The sequence below is a fragment of the Miniopterus natalensis genome, chromosome 5 (assembly GCF_054644295.1).
Source record: "Miniopterus natalensis isolate mMinNat1 chromosome 5, mMinNat1.hap1, whole genome shotgun sequence".
NCBI classification, from domain to species: Eukaryota; Metazoa; Chordata; class Mammalia; order Chiroptera; family Miniopteridae; genus Miniopterus; species Miniopterus natalensis.
In genome coordinates, this window is record NC_142085.1 from 35,989,738 (window position 1) to 36,011,178 (window position 21,441).

Below are 21,441 nucleotides of genomic sequence, written 5' to 3' on the forward strand. Positions count from 1 at the left end.
GTGCAGGAGGCAGCCCATAGATGTTTCTCTCATCTATGTTTCTCTCTCCCTCTTCCTTCCTTTCTCTCTAAAGAAAAAAAAATCAGTAAAAACATATTTTAAAAAAACACCATATTTTGATCTCCTCAGAAAGTCTTTTAAGTATTTAAGCTCAAGCAGCCTGAGCTATTATACTCAGATCAGATACAAGTTTTCCCAGATTCTGCTTTTCACTTGAATTTTATCATTGTCAACAAATACTTGTTAGTTGCTTTCCTTGAAGTGACATGCTTCACTCAAAAACAAAACAAATGAACAAATAAAACCTGTCTGCCAGAAACCAGAGTTTAAATAATTAAGGTTAGTCATTCTTTCCAGTGAAAATGGTGTTTCATGTAAAAAAAAGGTCAGTCAGTTCCTCAAGGTTAGAACTCAAACATTCACAGAAATATTTTCCCTGAGTCAACCATCATACTTTGTATTTTATGCACAATTTCTGTTTTGTCATATACTATATTAAAAAGATGCATATTTGCCTGGCCTGTGTGGCTCAGTGGATGAGTGTCAGCCCATGAACCTGAAGGTCACGGTTCGATTCCCTGTTAGGGTTGCAGGCTTAATTCCCAGTTGGGGGCGTGCAGGAGGCAGCCAGTTGATTCTGTCTCATCATTGATGTTTCTATCTCTCTCTCTCCTTCCTTCTTCTCTTTGAAATCAATAAAAACATATTAAAAAAAAAAAAGTATATTTCAGGGTGAAGATCTAATAAAATCAGTACATTTTACTCCTTTAACAAAGGTATTCTTAAGTGAGACTGCATTCTTTTTACTGTTGCTACAGTGACCACTGGTATGGATGGCTTGGTGCCACTGCCTTGATTCTAGGTAAACTGGTAGTAGTTTCACCCGTTATTGGTTCTGCATTATTAGAGCAAATGCAACCACAGTGAGAAAGGCAAATGTGTGAGTATTATTATGAAAATAGTTTTGACCTTGTCTACTCTCTGAAAAGGTCTCAGGGATCTCCAGGGGGTCCATTGACCATATTTGGAAAACTGCTGGTCTAGATGACTTGAGTTGACTTGAGTTGTGAATGTGTTCATGTTTCCTGTAGACCAGATATGTAGAAGCCTAGAAAGTTTGAGTTAGACATTACCCCAGAGTTAATGTTGTTCCAATTCTTTATTAAGAAGTTGAGGAAACAGATTTAGAGAGGTTAAGAGACTTGGTAAAGGTCATTCAGCTAAATTAGTGGCAGAACTGAAAAGATAATTCATGTGGCTTGATTAATTCAGAGTTCATTTTTTCTATCAGTATTGTGCAGTTAAAAAATTTAGAGGTCATTTCAGACACATTTTATATAACGCTGTGACTAGAAAAATAAGCATTTCTTTTTAAGGAATAACATAGATACTGTCAAGTAGAATTCCTTAGGGGATAGATTTTTTTAACTCTATGACCCAGAACTCTAGGACCAGCTTTTTCATCTGTTTTTTTTTTTAAAGGTCACACATATTTATTACTAAACCTACCTACTAGTGCAGAAAACTTTTAATAAAGAGAAAAATCATTCTTCCAATAATTCCCCAATTAAACATTCCCTACTATTTAGATAGTAGTGATCTTTTCAGTGATGTGGTAAGTTGTAAGCAATCTGGACACAGCATAAATACCTGTGCCATCTCATGTGCAATTCCTTATAGACCCAGCCTGGTTCTTCCCCCATGTCTCCTCTACTTGATTTTATTATCAGTTTTCATCTGAATCCACTGGGGAATGGGTAGATTCTGCTTTTGTTTTTTGGCCAGGAACCTCTTGATCATGAAAGTCTAGTGAGAAGAAATGGCAAAGAGGAGTCAACTGCGAGCTTTCCTGTATTTTTCTCACCTCCTTTCTTCATCTGGTTGAATATGGAATTGCTGAGAGCAGTTGGCGGGTTAAGTGAGAAATTGAGATAATTCAGCAATTCATGGGTGATCATTGCTAAAAAAAAAAAACAACCCCTCAAAATATACCTGATAAAATCAGTATCATCAGTTTGACATTTAAGAGAACAGCATGGTATATATAAAAGTGAATAATAATTGAGCATCTTTTAGAGAGTATTTTGTTTAAAAATCATTTTATTATGGAAAGTTTTCAGCATATTCAGAAAAGAAGAGAAGAATGTATGAACCACTATGTACCCATCACCCAAGATTCAATAGTTAGCAACTTCGGGCAAATCTTATTTGACCTTTTTTTTTTTTTTTTTCAAACATATCTTTATTGATTTCAGAGAGAGGAAAGGAGGGGGAGAGAGAGAGATAGAAATGTCAATGATGAGTCATTGATCGGCTGCCTAACCCCCAACCCAGGCATGTGCCCTGACCGGGAATCGAACCCCCATCTCCTGGATCCTAGGTCGATGCTCAACCACTGAGCCACGCCCGGCCGGGTTGACCTTTTTCTTTATCAATAATTATCCCCCCCGGATTATTTTGAATGAAATCCTAGATACCATATAATTTTGTCACCTATAAACATTTCAGTTTGTAGGAGAGAGAGTTTCTTAAAAGCTGTAATTAGGCATATATGGTAAAGTCAGGACTTGATATCTAAAATAAACTTGGAATAACCTCTCAGTCGTCTTTTCTAGCCTAACCAAAACAAACACACCAATGGAAGCCTTCTGGCCCTGCCAGACGCCTTGTCCTTTCGCCTTGTTTCTTTCCCTTACTCTAAACTTCTTGAAAAAGAAGCCCCTGTTTGCTGTTTCTGTTTTATCTCCCTTCAAACTTTTCACTGCAGTATCGTTTCTGCCTCAACTACTCTTCTGAAACTGTTCCCAGTTGACCAGTGCCCTTCCCATTTTCAAATCTGTTGGCCTCTATTCAGTTGTCAGCAGCCTCTCCTGAGCCATTTGATGATGTCGACAACCCCTTCTTGCTGAGACTTCTTTCTCCTTTGGCACAGTGCTCTTCCCCAGGGTACTCTCTGTATAGTTTCCCCCAGTGTTTTTCATTCTTCCTTTCACATGTTTTAATAAATGAAACTTTCAGATACTGAGGAAACTAACATGTGACCAAAATGTTTTGAAATTTTAGTTTTTGTATAGTAATTATGAAAGCCTTCAGTGTCTCCTGGAGGGGTTGAATAGAGCATAGTCTATGGCGGAGACGTAAGAATTACTGAAAATCATTAAAATAGTCTACTCGTTACTCATTACAGAATTTTGAAGTAGAAGTTAATTCTGTTGAATCTAGGTTTTTGTTTCCTGGCAGACCATATTTAAACCACTCAAAACAGGTCATTCACTGTTTTATCTTTATCATAAAGTGCTCCTGAGATGAAGTTTCTGCATAGTATTATAAAATACAGTAAAACCTCATTATAACGGACTAATTAGGGTGAGGAGGTGTCCATGAAAGCTGAAAGTCTGTTACATAATAAAGTAGGTTTTCCGAATGCGCATGTTAAGAAATTGACAAATTAGTTAGTTTACCTGTTTTTGTTGGGGGCAGTGAGATCGCCACCAGGTGTTAGATCAGTGGGGTCAGACTGGACCTGGATTGAGCAACCTCCATACTTGAGTCTAACTAGGAAAGAATTCAGAGCCAAGATTCATACTATAAGAGAACATTTATTTGGAACATCACAGAGGTAGAAGAAAGTAATTCTTAGAAGAAATGGGCTTAGGAAACAACTTCTAGAGGTAAAGGAGGGGCCCTTGGAGCTTAGAAGTGAGGAAGGTAAAGGTGACTCGCCTGGGGGGCTGGGGAGGGGGGGGGGAAGGGAAAGCCCTTCCCTTCTGGGAGGGAGAGTGGGCTAGGTCCTCAGACAGGATTTTAAGATTTTAGAGGAGGTCCCAGGGATAGAATCTCAATAGAATATTCAGCAGTTTTCTGGGTGTGTCTTTTCAGGGTTGTAGTCTACACTGATTGGTCGGTGGCAGGGCGAGGATCATTATCAGCTGGTCCTGAGGTCAGCGGTGGCTGAGGCTTTTCTTCTAGTTTTGCTTCTTTTCTGGGCCTGGAGCTGAAATTCAACTGAGGTCTAGATGTTATCTCTAGGGAGGAAAGGTCAGGGGGCCCAAACAGAGAGGAAAGGCTAACCTGGGGACAAGGTCCCATGCTACAGTTGTCCTTTGCTGGTCCCTCAGGGCTTTCCTCCCTGGAGACCTTCTGTACCTGGCCCATTGTCCTTGCTCTTCTCATGTCTGTCTAACTGCCTACCACGTTGTTACTTATGTAGACAGTTTTGTGTAATTAAAATTAAGTATGTATGAGAAGTTTAATTTCAAAGAAAAGTTTCCTATATGTATTACTGTAATTTTAAATTTATACTGAATAGATCTAGTAAATGCATGCCAGTCACCTTGAGGAAACAAATACACAGAGCTGGAGAGAGGCTTAGTGCAGGTTGGAACATCTGCTGGCACATGTTAAAACTGCTGCAGAAAGTCACTCGAGACAACCAATTAACTGCATGTGATGTGGTTTGATCACATGCTAATCATTTGCAGACATTGTTTATGAGCAGTGACTCTTGGATATAAATATGTAGATTATAGATGTATATGTTTATGTCCGTGAAATTACTACAGTGTTTGTTTCCAGCATATGGCCTATTCGCTAAAATTTGTTAAAAATTGCAGTGAATTAATAACAACAAAAAAACCCCAGTTAATTTAATTATAAGCAAATCTTGGTTAAAAGCATTTTAAAATTAGCAGAGTGTTGATTTTCACATATGACATACGAACCGGAAATTTTGTGTTAAATCCCAAGTGGGTTCAGTTGAGGTCGGCAAAATCGAGGGTTTGCTGTAACCTCTTTTTGTCTCTTGTTCTTCATGAAGAGTCTTCCTGTCTAACCTAAAATACTCTGTCTTTACATTTTGACAGATGGTTTATCTCCTCTGGAGATGTAGGCCATTCTATCATTGGTGCATACCCCTACATAAACACATTTTTAATCCTTACCATTCACGTAATTGAAGACTGAAATTATGCCTTTTAATCTAAATAGCCTAAATTAGGTAAAATTTTTTCATTATCCAATCAGAAAATTCTCTGTTGTGTCTGCTATTTTAGGTTTTAGTATAAAGGAAACATTTTACATTAGGAACCATTGTTTTACTAATGTTGCTGATAAAGAGAAGGTAGTGGTAAGGAAATTACTAAAACCAGTGCAGAGACATCAGGGTGGATACTGGAGGTGGTAAAGGAGGTTAGATTTTGGATATATTTTTTCCCCTTAACTTTACTGAGATGTAATTTGTGTATAATAAAATATACCCAATAAAAGTTCAGGTTTGGATGAAATTACAGAAGTGTTTACAGTTGAAGAGAGAGAGTATTGAGGGACTTTATACCTTATTACCCCCCACCAATCATGTACACATTAGGCCATCACACTTTTTTTTTTACCAGATGAAGGTGATATTGGGGCCTTTGTTGCAGTGCTAATGTTTGGAGACAGTATTACGAACAGTGGTAGTGATCTTGTTATTTTAGTAAATATACTAATTATTAAAGCAAATTGTTCAACTACCCTGTTCAAAGATTTGGATTTTAAATATGTTTAAGTGACTTTCAGAACACTTAAATTTATTCTGTAAATTAGGAAGGTGACTATAAGTTTATCTATGTGTTTTTTAAATTTTTTGGTTAATAACGTATAAGTTTCAAGTTTAGCTGTGTATTTTTGATAGTCACTTAAAAACAGACTAATTATTATATTTATGACATAGAATCTGTAAGCCATGAATTAATACAATTGGTGCAAACACTATGCTAGTGGTAGTGGTGAATAGTAAGAATGAAACAGTCTCTGTAACAACTTGGAGTTTCATATTCTGGGAGGGAAGGATGTTTACATATGAAGGATATTGGAAACGTGATTGAATTTGCCCAAGTTTTATACAAAATTATGCTTATTCCTTTAATTATAACAAGTAGTAAAAGGAATTGGAATGTTTGGCTTAATACTGCACTTCACAGTAGAACCACTGTGGAGAAACTAGGGTTCAAAATAAAGAGCCTCATATTTGGAGAAAATTTTAGGGAACCAGAATTGATTATATTGAAAAGAAGAAAACTAATGAGATGATTCAGACATGTTTTCAAATACAGAAAAGAGAGTGATAATATATCAACCAGAATTCTTTAGGGGGAAGAGAGGGAAGCTTCATCATCAGCTACATTCTGAGGAATTTAGAGCAGTTTGTTCATTCATTCATTCGTTTAAAGCATTTGCCTGCCTACTATGTGGAAGCACTGTGCCACGTTCCAGAGACGCACTTGTGATACTGTAGGCACAGCCCTGTCATCATTAAGCTTATGTTCTAGTAGGAAGACAGACATCAAGCAGCTGTTCATCATCGGGCGGCACGTCAAAGGAGATGTTCGTGGAGCACGTTATAGGGGAAAGATGTCAGAAAGAACAGTGTAAAGTGGTGGTAAGACATTAGGATGGTTATAGAATACCTTGTGACCAGTCAGTCTTTTAAAAACGCCCCTACTCTCAAAATTAACACATTTGTTCATTTTGGAAATTCCACATAATCAAAATAAAGTGACTAAGAATCTTTTATTTATTTATTTACTTATTTATTTACTTATTTATTTTTTAAATCCTCACCCAAGGATATGTTTATCGATTATTTTAGAGAGAGAGAGAGAGAGACAGACAGACAGACAGAGACAGACAAACATCAGTGTGAGAGAGAAATGTTGATTGGTTGCCCCTCAAACACGCCCTGACCGGGGATCAAACCCACAACCTAGGTATGTGCCCTGACCAGGGATAGAACCTGCAGCCTTTTGGTGCACTGGACAACACATCACCTGAGTCATACCGGTCAGGCCAGTAATCTTTGATATTTCTATCATGTGAAGATAATCACTAATGTTGGTATTTTGGTGAATATTTTAGTATTTTTTGTCTGTGTATATTCTTTTTTTTGCCAATACTTTACAAAAGTGAAATTATAGTAAAGTAACTCCTCTTTCTCTTTTTGGAAGGCCTTAAAAATTAAATGCATTTTTATTTCTAGAAGGTACTTTGGGAAATTTCATTTATACATCTGTAGTTTATGATTGTTGGGTTCTCTGTTGCTGTGTATAAAGAAAAGTAATTATCTTTAGACAGTACCATAACACGTTTGTTATATCCCCACTTAATAACTGCTTAATGACTTATGTAGAGGAATGTCCATTTATAATCCAAAACAAATATGTGCTGTATATAATAGTCAATATAAATGTTTTTGTTTTTTAATTTTTATATAATTAAATGGGTATGAATTATGTATTTGTTTTTCCAAGAATATTATTTAAAAGCATGGTAGTTCAATATTTTTACACCCAGTAGTAATAATGAATTATAGCCCTATACAAATGTAAATAATTGATAGACTTCCCTCCCATAATCCGATTGTTTGAATAAACTTATCTTTTATTTTTGACATAGTCTTTTTGTATACTCACGTCTTTCTGCTACATGTTGGTATCCTTCTACATTCCATTGGATCTTTTTATTTTGTCACTTCTTGAGAATAAATGTAATTTAGGGTGTTATATGACTGTTGATTCCTTAAATACTGAAATATACTGAAGCAATGTAGGTGTTTTGACTTCTATGTTTAAAAAATGACTTTAAAATATATATATATATCTTTGTTGATTTCAGAGAGAGAGAGAAACATCATTGATGAGAGAGTCATCATTGATCGGCTGCCTCCTGCACGCCCCCAACTGGGGATCGAGCCCACAACCCGGGCATGTGCCCTGACCGGGAATCGAACCGTGATCTCCTGGGTTCTAGGTTGATGCTTAACCGCCGAGCCACTCCCTGCCAGGCAAAAATGACTTCCTAAGTGACTTAGAATTTCATGGTATGTTTCTTAGAGATTTTGTGCAGTGATTAAAATAAAAAAAACCCTGAGTTTCTCCTTACCTTTTAATCCCATCACTTCCCAAATTTGTAAGGTCATTCTTTAAAATATGGGTGGTTTAGATGGGGGATTATTTTATGGTAATGTATGCAAGATTATACTTTGATATTATCATTTGTGCATTGTAAATAGGTGCTTTTTTATAGTATTGAATTATGTCCCAGTAGGACCAATGTGCTTTCTCTAGTACATATGATCCTCCTAGGACTTGGAATTTGCCGTTGCTGGGTTGCCAGTGGTAAGGTTAGAGTCTCTACAGTAACTGGGCTGAGCAAATTCTTGTATGACTATTAGCAGACGTGGAAGAACGTGCAGGTCACCTCTGGGTCGGGAACAGGTACAGAAAGTAATGCTGCCTTGGATCCTGGCATGGGGGGCCCCCTCGCCCTTGTCCTTGGACTTTGAATAAGACACGTTGGCAACTGTCCAGATTGGAAATAAACCTTCTCAAGTTCCAGGCCTACCTTGGCGCGTCTGAGGGCAGTGTATGGGGATAGCAGCAGTCCGGGTGGACGCTTGGCTTTGCCAAAGATCAGTCTCCCGTCTTGAGAGCCCTGCTGCTTATCGTGGACAGTCTGGGAGCAGATTGCCAAATACAGGTCAGGAAGTGTATATGACCTGTAAAGGAATCCTCTCCTTTTTTAATTAGGCTCTTCAGGGCCTGAGCCTTATTCCGATGCTGTTTGTTTAATGTTATTTTGTTACTGGTTAACAATTTTTATGTCTAGTCAGTTTAGTAATACATTTGTTTGAGGGAATATGGTCTGTATAGAGTTGACTCATGCACTCTTAGTAACAGTAATTAGTAACATTTACAAGGTAGACTGAATACAAGGTAGTTTGGGATGTAGAACACATTGGTGTTTTGAGTACCTGGAATGTGTAGCGTATTACTGCTTTAAGGTTTCATTCTACTCATCTTTTCATACTCCTTTCAAAGTGCACCTCCTTTGTCCTGTTCCTTGTACTTCACTGACCCCCCACCCCCACAGTCCCTATGCCTGTGAATACATTGTGTTAGCATTTTAAGTGTTGCTCTGCAGCAGTTTACTGGTCTTTCTCCTTCTGTAGGTTGTAAACACTCTGGTTTTATTCTTGCGTACGTAGTTCAGGGCCAGGTACTTTGCCCTGTTATAATAGATGATCAGTAAATGTTCAGTGAGTAATTTCATTGCAAATTCACATCACAAATATGAATATATTGTCTACTTCTTTTAAAAATTTTCTTGAATTTTAAGTTCTAGGTCATCTCATCCACCTAAAATTTCTTTGAGGTGATTAGATTGGTATTTGTCAAGGGCTTAATGAGCCCGAGCACCAAGAATAGTGCTAAAAAATATCCCCAAACTAGTGATGATGGTAAGAGTTTTTTTTACAGAAGAGGAAACTATAGCTGAAAGGATGTCTCTTAAGAACCCCTTCTTTAATGATTTGGGAGGGGGTAGTACAGGACGCTTGGCTGAGACAAGATCATTTCCACATATGAAAAAAATTTAACCTTGGCTTCTTGTAACTATTAGAGTTAGAGCAATCACTTTGAGAATTCACAAAGCTAAATTTAGTAATTTGGGCACATTCCCATTTTTTGACTTACATCCTGAGGTTTTGTTTACTATTTTTTTCTGGCCTTAGGGTAGAATAAGTCTGACTGAGTATAAAGATGGTTACACTTGAAAACACATATACACTTGTAGGACCAATTTGAATCTTCATAGAATTTATTTTACTTTTAGATGAAAGTTACTTTAAAGATAACACTTTTTAAAAAAAAAATAAAAGCAGTAGCTGTCCTTCAGAAAGTTTAAAAAATATGAAATGTGGAAAGGAGAAAAGTTATTTATAATGCCACCACTTAAAAAATAATAAGTATTACTATTTTAGTACCATTTATATAATATGGAAACTTTATTATGTATAAAATTTTTATAAAAATGTTTATATAAAATTTAAAAACTTAATTTATTAGTTAATTCTTATTATTAAATCAGATAAATAGTAAGCTCTTCTTCAAAGTTTTTTTAATTAACTGTAATTTATCTGGAATTTATTTTGGATTATGGTTGGAAAGTTATTTTAAAATTGTAATATTTAGTCATTTTTCCTTTGCTGCTACTGAGAAAGAAATGCGATATTTTGAATTGTTACAGCGAAATTTTTAAAAATTCCTCATATTTATTAAAGCCCCATAAATTTTTTTGAACAATATCTTTTATGTTGTATTCATTTTAAATAATTAATCAACTAATAAGTGAATGCATTCTTTTGCCAACAACAAATCAAAACAATACAGATATAGTTTGTATTCCCCTAGACCACAACCTGGTTGTTGATCACCTAGAAACTAAGCACTGTTTTCATTTTGGTATGTATACTTCTGCATCTTTTACTTTTATTTAAAGTTTTAGGCTTTTAGAAATATGTAGTTTTATATGTGCTTTTTGACATAAAAGAGAACTGTACAAGATGTTTGCAACTTTATTTTTCATGTAACAACAGGCCTTAGGTGTCCATGCTGAAAGGTAAAGTTCCACCTCACTGTTTTTAATTGCATGACTGTTTGCAGTCCAGATATTGCATAATTTATTAAACTATTTTTTTATTGGTAGGCATTCAGATTGTTTGCAGTTTTTCTCATGGTGGTACAATAGATATCCTGGGTGTATACCAAGAAGTGCTGGTTCAGAGAGTTGACTAGTTTATAGTCTCACTAACAGAACCACTTGATGTTACTATTTTATCACTGTGATGGGTGAAAAATGCATCTCATTGTTTAATTACATAATATATATATTATATTATCTTTCCTAAGGAGAAATAATAGAATTTAATGATGAAAATGGATAAAATATGGTGTTCTGGCATAATTTTATACAGAGACATGGCTGGCTGCTTGAAACAGAGTTCGTGTTTAAAAGGTAAAAAGTTTTTACCTTTTATGTAAAGAAACACTTAATTTTTTCCTCCAGTTCATTGTAGTTAGTTTTTATTTGACTTGAGCTATAGTGCAGGGAAAAAGTATTCATTACTTTTCAGTTTCTAGAATCAAATGTTTTAAAGTCTAAGACCTTGGCAAACATTTCCAAACTCCACAAAACACAGTTTGTTTAATAAACTGTGGAACTAAGGCACCATATTATGTTCTGATTTAGAGGAATGGAGAAATAAGAATACATTTTAAAATGTTCTGGAAAATAGGCTAGTAATGGATTAATTAGAATTTAAATATATAATTAATGGTGTTGTTTTTGCACTGTTATATTTGTATATTCACCTGTGACTTTTGGTTAATAGCGACATGATCTACATGATAAACAGACAGAAACAAATAGGACTATGGTGTTAAAAGGAAAATGCCCGTAGAGACTTCTAGTCAAGATAGTGGAGTCAGGGGAACACTGTGCTCATCGTCTCCCACAACCACATCAGAATTACAGCTGAATTATAGAATAACCAGCCTTGAGAACCACCTGAAGACTAGGTGAACAGAACTAAGGATATGAAGAAGGAGCCAGGTCGGGACTGATACCGTCCACGTGGAAGGGGAGGAGGGAGAGGGAATGACTCTCCCCCAGCTCTCGGGAGGATCGGATGGGTGTCTCGCCCTCTGCTCTGCGGGGCTTTGCGGCTTTGCTCCTTCCGCAGAGCAGCCTTCTCTCTGCAGTTCTGTTTGTGACCGGTCTCGCTCTCACTATGTTTATATAAATCTGTGGTTTTGAATAATGACCAAAAAAAAAAAAAAAAAAAAGAAATGACCATAAAACACCCAGCTAAGTTTTAGTTCATAAAGTTTCCTTTTATGAGTGATCCCTGTTGTAATATATCAGTTTTTCTTTAGGAACTACATGTGTTCATGAACACTTTTGAGTAATGGCAAAAACCGTTGTTAAAATAGGGCACTTGAAATATGTGTATTAAAATTCTACTGAAGCATATTCTGAACTTTTTTGTTCTTTACAGAGACAAGGTAAGGTATGTGCTAGATTTGACAATCTGTAGAGACGAACTACTAAGGTGCACACCTGCTTCCTCGGCAACTTGAGCCTTCGCGCCGGGCACTGCGTTCTTTGTGCAGGCTCAGCCTAACGTACAGCCTCGGTTAGCCGTTTCGCTTGAAGAGGGCATTTACTCTGCCTCTGTTTAATCAACAAGATTTAATAATTCCCATCACTGCATTAAGTGATGGCAGTGTATGGATAAGTAGGATATGATTCTTACCCTTAAACTCGAAGGAAAGATTAAAATTTAACAGCAAAAATATAAAACAAAGCCGAGAGTTACTAATGCTATAGAAAGTTAAGAGCGGGTGCCGAGGAAAGAGCATCTAATTCTGAAAAGGGTTATGGTGGAAGGCTTCAGGGAGGTTAGACTTGCTTAATTTTTGAAGTAGTGAGTAGAAATGCAGTATGTGAAGAACGGGAGAGACCTGGCCGGAGGAGTGCAGGTGGCGGGTGTGGAATGGCGACTGTTCAGTGGCTTGGGGCGCGTGCTCCGGGCAGACGGTACCCTGGGAGGAATCAGCCTGTTCGTCTAGTGAGAGGGATACCCAGCGCCTTCATCTCCAAAATGGAGTGGGCGTGTTGATCTGTGCTGGGTGATAACTCAGCTTTCCAGGTTTTCAAGATTGCATGTGTTTCCTCTAGTGTCACTTGGAGAAACTGTTTCTATTCAAGATAAGATAAGACAAAGGGATGGGGGGAGTGGGGTGTCACCTAAACCGCGCAAGGACAGATGAGGAGCTGTGCTGGAGTCAGAGCGAAACTAATTATTCTGAGTAACCTTACTCCAAATATTAAAGTGAGGTGAGTCCTGTAAAGTTAGGCAGGATGATAGAGGTAACTTTGGAATGGGTGTCACAGTTCTTTGACTTAGCGAATTTTCATAAATACATTTCCTTTGCATTTTGAGTCTGAATTTGCCCTGGGCATTGTCTTGGAAGTTAGTGATAGGTTGAAATGCAGTTAATATCCATTAATTACCTTAATTCATATCAGTTTCAAATAGCCTTATATTGTTGTGGATTTATCTTGGTGCTTGTCCCTTCTTTTACCCTTATATTTAAGACTGTGATGGTATCTTCTTATTGCTGCTGCTTATACAGAATCTTGTGTTTTATCTTTTCTCTATAGCTGGTTAAAAAAAAAAAGAGAAAGAGACTTATGATTAGTCATTGAGTAGGGTGATTTCTCTTTGCCTGCATTTATTTAGTTAACCGTGCTATGTGGGTTATTGTTTTCTTAATCAGCTGTGGCTCTGGTTGTTACACTTTGCATCCTTGCTCTGATATCCCATCCCTGGATTCATGTTTCCTCTCTCTTATTTCCCTTTTCCCTTTTAAGGCTGTTTTCCATCTGTCCTTGTTTTCTTGCCCTGTATCTATTAGTTTTGTGCTTACTATCTCTTAGGCTGAAAACAGATTCCCTGTTTGTCTGACCAAGTATTCTCGCTTTCTTCACGAATCTCTCTGAAATCTACTTGCTGCAAATATAGCTTTTGACAAAAGAGCAAGCGATAGTCTTTGATATCCCCAGATAGTTTTTTAGTCTCTCTTTCTGCAAAGTGCCTGTAGTTTTCTCCCCAGAGTTTTATTTTTCTTTGTCTTTTGGGAAAGAGCTTACTGGTATATGGTCTTTGTTTTGATTTCAAGTGAGAATTATTGCACGGATTACATGATTGAGTTCACTGAACTGGTAACCCAACTTGTGAAATTAGGACTCTGAAATGGCCTTGTTAAATGAGGCTTTCAGCGTTCCTCCCTTTGTCTCTTCCTGTGTGCTGGTGACAGCTCACAGGGTGGAGCTCTTTATTTTAATACTGAATATTTTACTGAGGAGGTAGTTTCTGTCTCTAAGAGGGCATTTGATATCTCTTGTTATTGTTTTAAACATCCTACTTTCCTCAGTAATACACATACCATAGTATGTGACACAATTAGACAAGGCCTTGGGCTGTGTCAAGAGGTCAATAAAATTGATCATTTTGACAATAGATGGCATTTTTATGACCATTTTTATTGTCTTTTAGTGTTTGCCAGAAGTTTTGAAAGAGTTGGAAATTACCTTCTATATTGAAACACAGTTATTTGCACTTAACATATATTTGTGAATCTTCTAAGCGGGGGGAGAGCAAAAAGGCGGGCTTAGTTTTAGGGAGACTTGGGAAGAGGTTTGAATCTAGTGCTTGTTATCAGTTTACCTTCAGTGGGATCATGGTGGGAAGAACATTTTGTATGAGTGGATTGAGAGATCCTGAATGGGGGTGACTTTATTTGAGGGGCTGCGGGGTTAGGAGACTAGTTTGAAATAAATAGGTTTGGGCATAAAGAATGGAGGTGAAATTAGAAGCCAGAATTAGGAGTGCAGTAGTAGAATCAGGCTGGGGAAAACCAACAGACCGTAGGACTTGGCAGTGAGGAATAGAGCAGAGTGGAAGGGAGAGGGTGGTGCAGAGGAATGAGTACTGGCCTGCTTGAGGTGGAAAACGATTGTAGTTTGAACAGGTTATAGACAAACTGAAAGCTATTTGTTGATTAACTTGTTGATCCTTGGAACTGTGAGAGGAGGCACAAGTGTAATCCCGGAAGGAGTCATTTTGTAATTCATTGCTTGTTAGTATTCAACACATGCTTTTATTCTCCAACTATGGATTTGTCATATGTATAACATTTTTCATTAAGTAAATGTAAATTTTCATTTATTCACCTAGTCATTTAGTCAATGACTATTTTATTGCCAGGCTCCTACAGCTCAGGAAAAGGGAGAGAGAAACGTAAAAGACCAGTCTCTTCTATTGTGGGGTAAACAGAGGAATTGGTTCATATATGGTTTTCCCCAACAAGTTAATCTTTTGAAGCACAGGGTAGTAGCCTTCCTCATATTAAGGGAGACAGTCCCAGCAACATATACGCCATAAGAAAAGCTGAAAATTCTGCTAAAAATGCCTTCTTTGAGGGAAAGTAGTGTAGTGTAGTAATTAAGAATACAAATTCTTAATTTGTCACATTTATGCATCTTTTTCTTTGTGGTTAATTTTGCCCCCTGTTTTAAGTTCTTCCCTATTCTGAGGTTATGAAGATCTACTGGATAAGCTTCTAGAAGCTTTATTGTTTGCCTTTCGAATTGATCCCAGGGGATCAATGAGGAAAATGGAGGGGGGACGTATAATACTTTCAACAATAAAGATAAAAAAATTTAACCCCTTGCCCCATTGTGTAATTTTTGGCCACGATGTGAGCTGTAGGTCTCATATTTAATTTTCTTCCCAATGTATACCTAGTTTCCTGGTAGCATGTATTGAAAAAGTAGTCTTTCCTTTGCATCTCTTTCATTCTAGTTGCTACTTTGGTTGTAAAACAAGTGTATTAATATATGTATGACTCATTGTTCTGTTTCATTGGTCTGTTTGTCTATTCAGGTGCCATTGCCACACTTGTTTTATTATTGTAGTTTTATAGTAAGTTTTATTTTCCCATCTTCTTCGAGATTGTCTTGGCTGTTCTTGGCTTTTTAGAGTCAGTTTGTCAAGTTCTGGGAAAAAACATCTTTTGTAATTTTAATTGAGATTGCACTGAGCCTAGAGATTGCTTTGGGGAGAATTGTCTTCTCATCTAAGATCATAGTGTATTTCCTTAGGTCTTTATTAATTTCCCTTAATGATGTTTTATAATTTCATAGTTTTCTCTGTAGTAGTCTTACATTACATATTTTTTTTCTTAACAGCTTTATTTCCTTAAGTGGAAGCAAATTTGTATTTTTCTATTCACAATGGTTACACACATTCTCATGCATGATGTCATTCAAGTCCACTCAGCAGTAAAAAGGGTCTATTGAAATATGTAACAACCTGGCTGGACCTCAAGGGCTGAGTGAAAAGCTGGAACAGTGAGCGCTAACCTTAAACCAAAGGCTCTTTACAGAGTCAACCATCTTTTCTGGGAAATACGTCTCTGTACTTGCTCTTGTTACTACACTGAGACGTCTGTGCACCAGAATGTGGAAAATATAAACGTTCTCACCTTGTCACTCTCCATCTTCCATCCACTGAAAGTGGTATTACAGATTAATTGGTGACTCTGAAAAGAGCTTTTGTAGTCTCAGGTAGCCTTAATCCTTACATCTTTTGGGGGACAGCCTTTTTGGGCTTGGCAGATTTTGGCTTGGCTGCCTTGGGCTTAGGTGCTTTGGCCTTGGCCTTTTTTTTTCTCTTGGGTTTGGCTGCTTTCACCTTTCTCGGGCTCTTGGTCTCTTTTTTGGTCCCTGTAGCCACCACTGGCTTCTTTGCTTTCTTCTTGGCACTCTTCTTGGGAGTAGCTTACCCCATGGCCTTGGATTTCTTGGCTACTCTTAGCACCTTCTTGGCTTTGGCTGCGCCCGCCTTCTTGGGCTTTGGCTTGGCTTCCCCAGAGGCTGCCTTCTTGCTGAGCTTGAAGGAGCTTGAGGCACCATTGCCCTAGGTCTGTACCAGGGTGCCCTTGCTCATCAGGCTCTTGAGGCCCAACCTGATGCGGCTGTTGCTCTTGTCCATGTCATAGACCTCAGCTGCCAGCACCTTGAGCGCAGCCAGCTCCACACTGCTGTGCTCCTTGGAGGCGGCCACGGCCTTGCGCCCTGGTAATGAGCTTAGACGCTGGAGGCCCAGACACCTTGCGCTCGGCAGCACCCATGGACTTGAGGGCCTCCTTCACGGGTGTTTTCTCCGCAGCAGGTGAAATTTCTGACATGATTGTTGGTTGTGATACCTGGCAGTAAAACAATAAGTCCAAATATTTTAAAAAGCTTATACTTTGCTCTAATGTCAGATTTTCAGAAGCGTTACAGGAACAATACTATATAAAAATTCCTGCCTACTCTCACCCAGATTCCTTAAATGAATACCTTCACCACATCTTCATCTCCCTTCTTCTCTTTCTAAATATAAACACACCTGCTGCTTAGAATTTGAGTGTTTAAGTTGCATACTTACACCTCCCCCTTTATTCCTAAACACTTCCCATGTGTGTATCCTAATAACAAAATCATCATCCCACATGACCACGGGTAACACTTGCCAATAGTATAATTTAAAATCTGTAGACCTTGTTCAGAAATCACAAATTTTCCCAAATACATCATAGGAAAAGTAAACCCACATCATGTGTTGCATTCAGTTGTCATGTCGCTTTTGGTGCCTGTCACCTGGAACAGCTCCTCGTCTTCCTTTGTGCTTCATGACCTTGAAGTTTTTGATTAATTCAAGCTAGTTATGTTGTTTGTATAAACCTCTCTATTTGGGTTTGTTTGCTATTTCCTCATGCTGAGATTTAGATTATACATTTTGGTAGGAGTACCACAGGAGTGGTATGACGTGTTACGAAGAGTTTTGATGTTTGGTTAAGGTGATGTCTACCTCCTTATATATAAAGTTACCATTTTCTGCTTTGTAATTAGTATCTTTGTTGAATTTTATCAAACTTTTGCGCTGTTCATGTTGAGTTCTAATTAATTTTTTAAGAGTCAAATTTATGAAGGTATAATTTACATAAAATAAACTTCACTTTTTTAGGAGAATAGTTCCATTTTCCCCCAGAAGTTCCCTCATTCCCTTTAGTAGTCAATTTCATTATTTCCTCTTCAGCTTTTGACCACCCCTTATCTGATTTCTGTCATTTCTGTCATTTTTAGGTTAGTTTTGCATATTCTAGCATTTCATATCAATGGAATCTTACACTGTATATTACTGTTATTTTATGTCTTCCACTTAGCATAATGCTCTTGAGATTTATCCATGTTGTTGTGGCTCTTAGTTCAGTCCTACTTATTGCTGAGTAGTTTTTTCATTGTACAGATATTTTTCTGTTCATCTGTTGATGGATATTGGAATTGTTTCTACTGTGGGGCAATTACAAAAAAAGCTGCTATAAACATTCAGATATGTCTTTGTGTGAATGTTCCTTTTGGGTAAATAAGTAGGAGTAGGATTTTAGGTAGTATGGTAAGCAATAAATGAGAGTTTCAGTTCTGTATCCTTGCTTACATTTGGTATTGCCAGTTTTAAAAATTTTAGCCTCGCCCTGGCCAGTGTGACTCATTTGGTTGGAGTATTGTCCTGGACACTGAAAGGTTGCAGGTTTGATTCCTGGTCAGGGCTTATACCCAGGTTTCAGGTTTGATCCCTGGTTGGGTGTGTGTGGGAGGCAACTGATCGATGTTTCCCTCTCACATGGATGCTTTTCTCTCTTTACCTTTCTCTCTCTCTAAAAAATGAAAATAAAGAATATATCCTTGGGCGAGGGTTAACAAAAAATTAGCCTTTCTAGTGGATGTGTTGTAGCATTTCACTGTGGTTTGTTTCCCCTCCCTCCCCCCGAAATACAGAATTTTTTTAGAAGCTCTTTAAAGTAGGAAAAAACCTTGTCAAAAAAGACCAGGAAAATGGATTCCCAATGAAATGGAATTTTAGGGCAACAAAAGTCTAAAAGGCCACAAAAGAGAAATAGCACCACCGTTATTTGAACAATGTCTAGTTACTTGCGTTTTTGGCATTGATAAACTGAATCTGGGTTTTCCTCTGAATTCCACACAGAGCATTCACTACATAACACTTTATAAAATACATGCTTTCTACACTCATTTGAGGACAAACTACCACCAGAAACAAATCAATACAAATACATCAGGGGCCAAACGAAGGATCTGAATAGGCTGTGGGCAAAGCAAATGAGAGAGTGTTAAGGAATAAAATATTTTAAATATTATTAATTAATTCAGACATGCTACTGTCTTTTCTGCAAAAGAAAATTAACATTTAGTAACACAGTAACAAATTTTATCTCCAATGAGATTAGTGAACTGGCAAAGTATTCCGATAACAGTGGAGGGCTGTGGACAGCAGGTACCCAGAACACTCAGCCTTGCAGATCCCAAGGTAGCGATGGCCTTTACTGATCACTCCCTTTGTCAGAGGTCCAAAAAGAACTTGTGGCATGATCATCTGCCTGCTGAACTTCCACTCTAAGCAGCAAGCTTTAAGGAGCCAAAGAGGAGTCCTCAGTGGGCAAGGGAAGCAGAGAAACATGTTAAATGTAAACTAAAAGACAGTAAAGTAGCACACAAGCCCCCGTCAAATCCCAGAGATGTGGGCATGTTAGATTTAAAAATTGAACACACCTCGTTTCCCTCAAAAGTAGATGTTAGATTTAAAAATTGAACACACTTCGTTTCCCACAGAAAACACAATACATGGAAATTTCAGGGTATTGGAAAAATCATCAGAGAAATGCTCAGTGAAAATCAAGCTATTCAACAGAAACATCTCAGGGCTGAAACACACCCTCTGTTCATTCAGGCAACCATGCCTCTTGCTTCTTAGCCGAGATGCCATTGGTCAAGGGCACCAAAAGGCTTTATAGAGCAACTTGTTAAATTTTCCATCTGTGAAGATTCAAGCAGCCCTGTAAGGCCTGAAAACAGCAGGTCCAAAGATTCCAAGGTCTGGCCCTTCCATCCCAGACACAAGGGCAACACACAAACTCTCCTCTCGTGTTATATTTTATATTTTAAAATATGAAATTGTATTTTAAATACTCTTAAGGCATTTATTAAAGTGTTCTCTGCCAAGATTTCACATTAGCATATCACATTAAAACAACTTTTTCAGCAGTTTTACCAGCGTCCGTATGGTGAGCCTGTGGTCAGCCTCTGTTCACTGGGTGAACCAACTGGATGCTAATACTGCTTTGCTACAAGGTAAAAGCTCCTAACTCAAAAGTACTTGAAAAGGAGCGAACCTTCTGCAAAGTGCACATTAAAGAAGAGGTACTTTTTGCTTATAAAAAGAAACCAGTGAGTCCTCTAAGAATGATAAAAGGGAGTATTTTACAGTTAAGCACATGATTTGCAGTGAGGAACTCGGGTGTTGCTCTGCTGGTCCAGGCTGTTACTCTTCTTGTTCCCCCTGTTGGCCCCTTCATCAGGTATCACAAAGCCTTCATCTGTGGCATAGAGAATGTCTGCAGTCCTCGGCAGCTCAGGGTTGTTTTCTCCCTTGTTCTCCTGACAAACCAATTCAGTGTTCCTTAGCCTTCCAAAGTAGGAATCTCTTCCTTTCTCCAAGTCCTCGATGGTGAGTTGCAGTACCTTGGCCTGCTGCAGCAGTTCAGCTGCTTTGTCATCCTGATGCCCACACCAGGATTCTTTTGCACCCCACCCAGACAGCCTCAGGGGTTGCAGTAGTTCTGTGTGTTGCAATGGGCCTGCACTGCTAGAGATAGAAGGTTTCTTCAGTTTGTTCAGAGCTGGAGCAACAAGGGAGGGAGCTGCTGCAGTTTCTTGACCTTGTCCGGCAGCTACAGGGTGACAGTCTTTTCCAACATATTTTGCATCAGAAAACCTTGAACCACTGAACAAGTTCAAAATTGTCCTAAAACTTTCCTTTTGCTAATTTGTCCACAGGAATTATTCTGTCAACGCCCATCCTCTTAAAATAACCTGCTTGTAGTATTTTGAAGTTACGGATGTATTCATTTTCTAGCTTAGCCTGGAATTTCACTTTCTTCAAGGCAATGGAGCCAGGCAGGGAATAGCATGTCCATAAACTGACAATAGTTAGCCCCTGAGTACAACTGTTCCATCTTAGTTGGATTCAAGTGCAGTGACTCATTGATTCAGGCCAGCATGTCATGTCAACTTAGGTTATCGCTGATGGTTGATGTTGAATATACATTAACTGCCATCTTCAGCTCTTGGCTGAATCATGTCCACCGGCTGTGCTTGGCTCCGTGTCTTCATTTCGTTCAAACTGCCCCCCACCCCCCAGTGCCATGAACTCACCCCTCTCCTTACACACTGACATAAAAAAATAGTCATTGTGGTTTTAATGGGCATTTCTCTAATGGTTATACTGTTCAACACCTTTCCCTGTGCATTTTTGTCATCCATAATAATTTTGAGTATCTTTTTAATTTATTGATTTTTTTGAATATTAAAACAAAGTTGCCTCTCTGGAATAAACCAGATATGGTTGTGATATAGTATACTTTTAATTTATTACTGGATTTGGTTTGCTAATATTTTGTTCAAGGTTTTTGTATCTGTATTCATTAATTTTATTATCAAGGTTATGCTGCCTTCAGGACGAGTTGTGGAATTCTTTGCACGAGGGCTGTATAAGATGTATTATACTAGCCCTACCTGGTTTGGCTCAGTGGTTAGAGCGTCAGCCAGCCGACCGAAGGGTCCCGGGTTTGATTCCAGCCAAGGGCACCTACCTCCGTTGCAGGCTCGGCCCCAGTCGGGGTACGAGCAGGAGGCAACCACTCGATGTGTCTCTCACATTGATGTTTCCCTCTCTCTCACTCTCCCTTCTACTCTATGAAAAGCAATGGAAAAAATATCCTTGGGTTAGGATTAAAAAAAAAAAGAAGGTGATATAACTGATGAACTGAGGGAAGATGCTGAGAGATTTGTAGACTCACTTTGCTATGTAGATGATTAGTTTTACGTCACAAATCTCAAACTATGTTACACTTTTCAAATTTGTGCCAGGCTCTTCAA

At 38.1% G+C, this 21,441-nt stretch overlaps 3 pseudogenes; all 3 read right to left on the reverse strand.

Moving 5' to 3' along the window:
• Positions 1 to 1,674: 1,674 nt before the first annotated feature.
• LOC107532804 (large ribosomal subunit protein eL39-like) lies at positions 1,675 to 15,941 on the reverse strand (annotated as a pseudogene).
• Positions 15,942 to 16,021: 80 nt separating this feature from the next.
• On the reverse strand, positions 16,022 to 16,631 carry LOC107532803 (histone H1.5-like; annotated as a pseudogene).
• A 3,139-nt stretch (positions 16,632 to 19,770) lies between these two features.
• Positions 19,771 to 20,621, reverse strand: LOC107532801 (microtubule-associated protein RP/EB family member 1 pseudogene; annotated as a pseudogene).
• Between the last annotated feature and the right edge of the window lie 820 nt (positions 20,622 to 21,441).